Here is an 8,462-nt window from a genome sequence, read left to right as displayed (position 1 = left end):
AGAGAAAAAAAGGAAAGAAAACACTGGATTATAATAACAAACAGGCGCATTGCCATTGATATTTAAAAACAAAACAAAACAGAAGAGGAGGATATAAATTTACAAAAGATCTATGATAAGAAGCAATGAGATAAGCTAATTCTACGAATTAAGAGAGACGTGCATGACCATATAATGTATGAAATGTTAATTCCCACATCAAGAAGCAGGACTGACAGGATAACGAGTATCAACAGATAAATAACCGAGAGACAAATGAAAATACACTCGAAATAACAGCACGATGACAGGTGCATATCAGAGTACAAGATAAAGGGAGACTCCGAAAGCAGATAATTAAAGGAAATGTGAGACGCTGAGATCCATTAACCCTTTCCTAGTCACCCCGCCAGAAGCTAACGTTTTTACTAGCTGTCGTGGGTCTTAGAATTTTTCGAATTTTAAATAGTTGACTTTAGTTTAATTAGAGTATCAATAGCTACATAATGGTGGATAAGGAAGGCACCAGAATAAAAATAGTTAAGACATTCTCATTACTCGTTCATATAAGGACATATAGAAATTACTCGTATGTCTGGCAGGGGAGAGCCGGCAGCACATAAACATAATCTTGGGCCTGAAGACAGGTGACAGGGTGTTAATCCTCAACCCTACCGGTAAATCTCATATGATAGGGTCAAGTGACCTGATGAGTAAACATACTACCATGCACTCACGGGTACACACACTCAAACGCACGCATACATATTTATTGTTTTATGTACACACACACACACACACACACACACACACACACACACACACACACACACACTTGAGTATATTACGTATACATGTATGTATCTAATAAAGAGACAATACATAACATAATTAATATTTCAGGAAGCAAGATTTATTCGTTGCTCAACCTACTTTTTGCGCATAAAAGTTGAAGAGATAAACATATTGTTTTATGAACAAACAAAAACAAAAACACACATATTATATTTTATATATATATATAGGTCTTGAGTATGTACGCATACATTAATACATATATAATACATGTAAAGATATACATATATATACATAAATTATACATATATATATATATATATATATATATTATATATCTATATATCATACATGTATACTCCACACACACATACATACACACACACACACACACACACACACACACACACACACACACACACACATCACATACATTAATATTACAGGAAGCAAGATATCTATACAAAATCTACAATCTACTCGGCTCCAACCTACCGCCCTTTTCGCGCTAAAAGTCGGCCACCAGCGCCCGACATATTATTAAATCTTATTCGGCCACGAATACTTAAACCATTTCCTTTATGGTTTTTAGATGGCCTAATGGCATATAAAGCATATCGCAAGGAAAATAGTGAATATATGCTACACTTCTCAATGAGAAGAAAAATGGTCTCATGATTGATGTCGAAGTTATACGCTCACCACACACACACACATACACACACACACACACACACACACACACACACACACACACACACACACACACACACACACACACACACACACACATATCATACACACATCATACACACATCATACACACACATCATACACACACACACACACACACACACACACACACACACATGTACACACACACACACACACACAAGTACTCACCACAGACACACACTACACGCACACGCACACACGACACACCACACGCACACACACTCCTCTCTCTCTCTCTCTCTCTCTCTCTTCTCTCCTCTCTCCTCTTCTCTCTCTCGATCTCTCTCTCTCTCTCTCTCTCTCTCTCCTCTCTCCTCTCTTCTTTCTCTATCCTTTCCTCTCTCTCCTTCTCCCTTCCCCCCTCCCCCTCTCTCTCTCTCTCTCCTCTCTCTCTCTCTCCATCTCTCTCTCTCTCTCTCTCTCTCTCTCTCTCTTCTCTTCTCTCTCTCTCTTCTCTCTCTCTCTCGTTCTTTCTTCTTTCACATCACGCACACGCACAGCACACGCACACTCTCTCTCTCTCTCTCTCTCATGCTCTCTCTCTCTCTCTCTCTCTCTCTCTCTCTCTCTCTCTCTCTCTCTCTCTCTCTCTCTCTCTCTCTCTTTCACACACACACACACACACACACACACACACACACACACAATGCATGCGAATACGTTTCTGTACAAAGAAACACGGCAGCTTTCGAGCGATTATCATGCAGACAGCATGCATGTAGCATATCGTAACTGCATAATGTGGCATGAAAGTTCTGATAACATATATACCGTCGACACAGTTTACTGGCGAAAAACTTTTCTGGTGTACATTACGTGGTGCCAGGGAGTGGGGTTAAAGGGGTTATCGCACAAGAGTTAATTTTAGTGTACTTTCTACAATCTACACACCTGCGCGTGTGTAACATACACACACACACACACACACACACACGCACGCACACGCGCACACACATACACATATGTATGTATATATATATATATATATATATATATATTCCTGATCTTCCTCATGCTTTACCTGCTCTCTGGACCAAGCACAATGCATTCCGAAGTAAGGTTGAGGTAAGTAGTACAAAGTGCACTGAAAAAGGGTGGCAATGGGGGGGGGGGGTCAAGAAGGGGTTGGGGTTTTGTAGATGATATTTACTCTGCTATCGTATATTCCACCACAATTCCCCTGATTTACTTCATGCCCCCCCACACTATCGAGGCGCAGATTGTGGGGTGAAGAGGGGGAATCGTGGGTAAAATCGACTACTATGACTCGTACAAAATGAGACCATCCCCCGATGCCATTTTCGTGGTATTTAACGCGCCATCACTATTCGGAAAGTATTGTATGCCTAAAAGAGAGGATAGATTTACGACGATAATGCGTCCTACAAAGTCAAGTGAGAGACAGACAACATTATTACAGCTGCGTTGAGGTTTGGATACTTTCAGGACAATGAACTATTTTTTAAAAATTAAGCTGTGGCGGCTGATTCTTCACTGTTGGCTTGTGAAACCAGGGAGCCTGACCAGTATAAGGATATTCACTGTATGTATTTAGGTAAAATTGTGTATTGCTTTTGTGTGTGTACGTGATAGATAACACTACCGTGAATAGTTTAAATTCAGACGTCGTGTTCATTATCAAATATAGTTTTTTCATAACATTTGTATCGCATAGTTCCCCTTAGCTTTTTTCATGTAAAGCGACTATGCTCCCTCTTTGGTGTTTTGACAATCTCTTGTGAACCAAGGTCTGTAGAATCATAGAAATGTAAAAAAGGGTCTATTATAGTCTTTATATCACAATGGTAGAATGGAAAACAATCAAAATGTGCCCTTCAGATATGCATGCAGTTAATGATTTTGCTCAAGCGCTGACCCCTTCAGCGCGGGGCTGAATTGGGAGCTGAAGGCTGACCCTGTTGGAATGATTGCTTACTTTCGTGATTTAATTTAGGATTTACATCAGCTTTCTTGCTTTTGCCCCAATAGACATGCAACAGATGTTTAGTAAAGTTAACTCTGAAGTAGCCATTTATGGTAAGACTCATTTTTATGATATAGTCTTGTTTGCAATGTCTTTATGGTATCATGGTCAATGTACTGATTTAGCTGATTGACACTAAATATCCAACAGTTCATGTTGGAATACAGTGGGATTTCACCATCTTATTGTTATTTTATGTTATTTGGTGTTATGTGCAAATGTTACAGATACTCATGAGTATTTTGTAATTATCCCCCCAGTGAATTATTTCTAGCTTATCCTGTTTCATTTTGTATGCTTGGTGTTCCTTCTCTTGTTTACTGAATGGGTTTTGATGTGGAACAATTTGTTGTGGCACCAGCTGCATCATTATTAGTGAGTCTAACCAAGACCCAGTGGAGTGAGTTGGCTACTGCATACCATATTCCTGTCAGACTCTCTCTGTAAGGATGAGCTCATAGATACCATCTTAATTAAATGACCTCGTGCAGAATGGCATAATTACAAGGGAGGATGTGGAGTCAACTTTTCCTATATTGGTGATGAATATTCACCAGATTGACCTTGTATATGAGAAAGTCTAGATGGAGAAATTAAAAACTGATAAAGAAAAGCTTCTAGCAAGGCTCTGTGAATACTGCTCTTAATAAATTTCAGTTTAAGGAATCAGTAAGATTTGTCCCCATTTTAATGAAAAAAGAACCTGATAATTTTTTCTTGTCCTATAATGGATATCTGTTTTACATGGTGGCCTCAAGTTAAATGGGTCATTGGGGGATCATGTTTTTATGGGGTTAGGCCTATTGGATGTATCTCAGTTCATACACTATGATGTAGTTTAGAGAGCTGTTTTAAAAATGCCATTTTATAAACTGCCTGAGTCTTACTTAGTTTTACTTACTTAGTCTGTGGTTCTTGTAAAAATACAAATGAGATATATGTTAAATTTGGATGCAAAGAAATTTTACGTTGGAAATGGGTTGAACATCAGTTCTCATCTCTTGAGTAGGAAGAATTGTTACAATTGTTTATGCTCGAAGAGGTGACGAACAGTATCCCACAAAAAGTACGAGGTTATATTGATATGAAGTTGGTAAGGCTTTTGATCACTTCACCCTGACTAATCTGCATCCAAGTTTCAGAAGCATGGCTGTGGCATTGTAACAGGTACCCAAAGTATCCAGCATACTGCACATCAGGATCATAAAAACAACATAACTGGTAAAGCAGATCTTCCTGTTTTTTGTTGAAATTGTAAGAGCTTGACCATCAGGTTTCAGATTGTCCGAGATTAGCTTGTAAACATTCATAAGAAAGTAAACTTAAACCTGCCATACCAGTTAGTAGGAATGATTACTCTCTATCTCCAGATTCTAGCTAAATTAACTCCCATGTTCCTGGTGTCAGCTCTGTATTCATGTTTTTTCTGTTCCACAGACTTCATTGGTATGACTAGTGATGACCAGTCCCTTTGACCTGTCAATGATCTTCATGATTCTGGTGCAGAACTGTTACTGATAAGCAAGCAGTCTTGCATGTTTAACCAGTGAGACCACTTTAGTGAATAGTTTCACAGGGACTGCTGGTTTGCTGATTTGCAATGTGTATCTTAAATCAGACCTGTTTCAAGGGATAGCAAGGCTGGTAGTTGTTAACTGCATTCCAGCAAAGGTGTTTCTGTTGTCTTGAGTAATGATATAGCTGATGGCAAAATGTGGCTTTGTCCTATTGTCACATTCAAATGTTGAATGATTAAACACACAAGCATTGTAACTAGAATATCCCCAGCTTTTTCCAGCATGTGCTGTCGCAGGAAGTATGAGCCAAAAGCTTGATTCTTGATATTAGAAATTGCTTCTATCTAAATTCAGGGATTTTAATGCAAAGTTTTGACCATCAAATACACCTGCAGTTGCAGCCTGGCAAATTGTCCATCAAATTATTGTTCCAAGACTATTTCCTCATGAAGTACTTACACCAGCTGATAATTTATGTGGTCATTTAGGACTGACTAAAACTTTCCATCAGGTCTTATCTCATCTCTATCACCCTAAACTTGAGAATTATGTAAGACATTGCAAAACCTGTTACACTTGTCAAATCAATGGTAAACCAGGAGGCTCTGTGAAGCCTTATCCTCCACAACTTATCCCAGCAGTTGAGAAAGCTTTCAGTGAAATAGTAAATGATTGTGTAGAACCATTTCCAGAAACAAAACAGGGTAATGAATTTATTCTCATCCTTATCCTCCACAACTTATCCCAGCAGTTGAGAAAGCTTTCAGTGAAATAGTAAATGATTGTGTAGAACCATTTCCAGAAACAAAACAGGGTAATGAATTTATTCTCATCATAATTAGTAGTTCTACCTGTTACCTGAAGCCATACCATCAAGGTGTATAACTAGTAAGACTATCATTAAGGATTTGCTTAAGCTAGGCTCTTAAGTTGGCCTATCTTTGGCAATACATTGAGATCAGCGATCAAACTTGATGTTAAGGTTGTTTTAGCAGGTGCTTTGTACTATTTTATTGTCTTATTAAATACAGACCATACAGTAGAGCATCAGAGTTGAAAAATCCATCTTAGTTAACCCTATCCCAACGGGCCCAGCAATAAGTGGAAACCCCCTATGCCGGGCCTATGCAATATTGCACTGGTGCGTCGCCCCGTCATCAGGCATTTAGCCATGTCACACGGGTGTGACGCACCGTCATCAAAGGGTTAATAATCATAGTTGAGCATATTAAGGTCTCAATAGCAGCATGGGGAGATAGGGGAGAGATACTAAAGTTTCAGGGTGTGGCTGGAGGAAGTGCAAATAACTATACAAATAAAAAATATGTAAAGCAATAAAGAGCATGTTTTGCCACTGAACATTATGAAATAATTATTTAGAGATATAAATAGTAAAAAGACAATGATACATCATAAGGCAACTATACTGTATGTTGCTTAAGAGTATTGTGCGGGGAAAGGGGTATAGGGGAGATAAAGGAGGGATGGGGGGGGTTTGTCAACATGAAATATGCCATATAGCACCGAAATTACTATATCACACTCATTAAGTTTCATTCACATGAAAGAAAAACAAAACAAGTGACAGGAAACATGACTGTCTGATTGGCTGAGGGAAAAGAGGGACTTTATGGGACATTATGATATGGGGCCAAAATAATGGGTGTGGCTGGAGGAAACTTGCCAAACAAAACTAGAAGTATTAGTAGACACTCCACATGTCTCATTCATAATAAAAAAAGTTGTATACCTCCCCCACTCCCCATTCCCACCTCTCCCCACCCACCTCCTCCCGGAAACTTTGGGGTGGCTAATGTGTTGCCGAGTGTACTAAGACTTTAATGTTTCCATATTAACAAAAAAGACAACCAATGCCAAGTACTTAATAGTGAAAAAAGAACCCTATGATACCAAATGTATAAAGTCTATATTGTGCCACACCTCCCTCTTGGGCATACACTACTACAGTTTCAGGGGCCACTATTGCCTTATCATGCAATTATTTGATCTTTATAGGTATGGGCAGAATTTTAAAATGGATTTGGAGTAAAATGGGCCATTCATTGAAAGTTTACTTTTCAGATCCCAGTCATGTCAGTGGGCCCTTAATGAAGGAGATTTAGTCTCAGCACTTCTTAAGCTTCCTAAACAACCTCTCCACTCAAAGTATGTGGATTTCTGGTCCTAAAACTTATATCATTGAAACCCCTGAAAGGTGGAAAAAAGTGTCATGTTCATGTTGATCTACTCATGATGGCAATGGTGCTCAGTTAGAAAATTCAAAAGTTGTAGCACTGATTGATAGTCCCTAATGCTTGTGATGTAAATTCTGGTGAAAAACTAATTTGAAACCTAATTTGTCTAATTCAAAAATTCTAGATAGTCGTGCAAAAACTGTCTAATCTGCCTGAAAACAAAGTTACTAGCATCCACAAACTCTTGTTATAGTACTGTGGCCTGTTCAGGGACCAACCGAGGTTGTGCCCTCTCTTAGAGCATAATGTAGAGGCTGGAGGTGCTAAGTCCATCAGACAGGCATCTTATATCAGCGGGGAGAAGAAAATGTTTGTTTGCCAAAGTCAACTGACTCTTGGAGTAAAATCTGATTTGTCCAAGCTTGAGTTCATGGGCATATCCAGTAGTTCTCGTTCCAAAGTCTGGTGGAAAATACCACTGAAGTGTATATTACCAGAAGGTCAATTGAATTTCACAAGGCCGAGTACCTCATGAAACTTGACCTCCTCTCTGGCTATTTTCAAGTACCTCTTAGCCATCACTGCATCTGGTTGTATGAGTTTTCTGTAATTCCCTTTGTTATGCCACATTGTTCAGTTACCTAATAATTGATGAACCATCTGACTTCCATCTTGCAGGGTGTTAGAAGGCACTTGGACAATCGTGTCATTTGGGGTGAAACTTGGAGGAGCACCTGTATTGGTTGAGGACCCTCTTCTCCACTCTTGATACCACCAAGCTCACAGTAAATCTCCAGAAATGTGAGTTTGGTCATGCCTGCAATCAATTCTTCAGGCAAATGGTGAGTCAAGGGCAGCTTGCCCCTGTAGTAGCAAAGACAGAGGTAATCAAGACCTTCCCAACTCCAACACCAGGAAGCAGCTGATGAGATTTCTTTCTATGGCTGATTACTACAGAAGGTTTTGCACAACTTTTCAGAAGTATTTACTACACTTACAGAGCTGCTCATTAGCAAGAAGGTATTTAAAGGGTTGCCTGAAGCTCAGATAGCCTTCAAAAAACTGAAAGATGTACTAATTAATGCTCCAGTTTTACAAACTTCTGACATGAACAAACAGTTAAGTATTCAAGTATATGCTGGTGATGAAGGTGCTGGTGCGGTGTTGCTCCAAAATGGGGCTAATGCTATGTTACACCAGGTGTGTTATTTCTCTGCAAAGTATTTCTTATCAGAAACATTATACTACCATAGAAAA

The 8,462-nt window shown here is 39.1% G+C and overlaps 1 long non-coding RNA gene across 6 annotated transcripts in view; it reads left to right on the top strand.

Moving 5' to 3' along the window:
- Positions 1-2,684: 2,684 nt before the first annotated feature.
- LOC122243785 (uncharacterized) overlaps positions 2,685-8,462 on the top strand; it is a 6,103-nt gene continuing 325 nt past the window's right edge. The window contains exons 1-4 of one of the 6 annotated variants that reach the window (XR_006222403.2): positions 2,685-3,052; positions 4,636-4,714; positions 7,093-7,176; positions 7,884-8,462. The exon at positions 7,884-8,462 is cut by the window's right edge and continues 325 nt beyond it. This is a non-coding gene — a long non-coding RNA (uncharacterized LOC122243785). The other 5 variants (XR_015191768.1, XR_015191770.1, XR_015191769.1 and 2 more) reach the window with 5 other exon arrangements.

Source organism: Penaeus japonicus, unplaced genomic scaffold (genome assembly GCF_977035675.1).
Source record: "Penaeus japonicus unplaced genomic scaffold, GWHDUDI00000001_assembly GWHDUDI00000017, whole genome shotgun sequence".
Lineage (NCBI taxonomy): Eukaryota > Metazoa > Arthropoda > Malacostraca > Decapoda > Penaeidae > Penaeus > Penaeus japonicus.
This window is presented reverse-complemented; position numbering and strand designations above follow the sequence as displayed.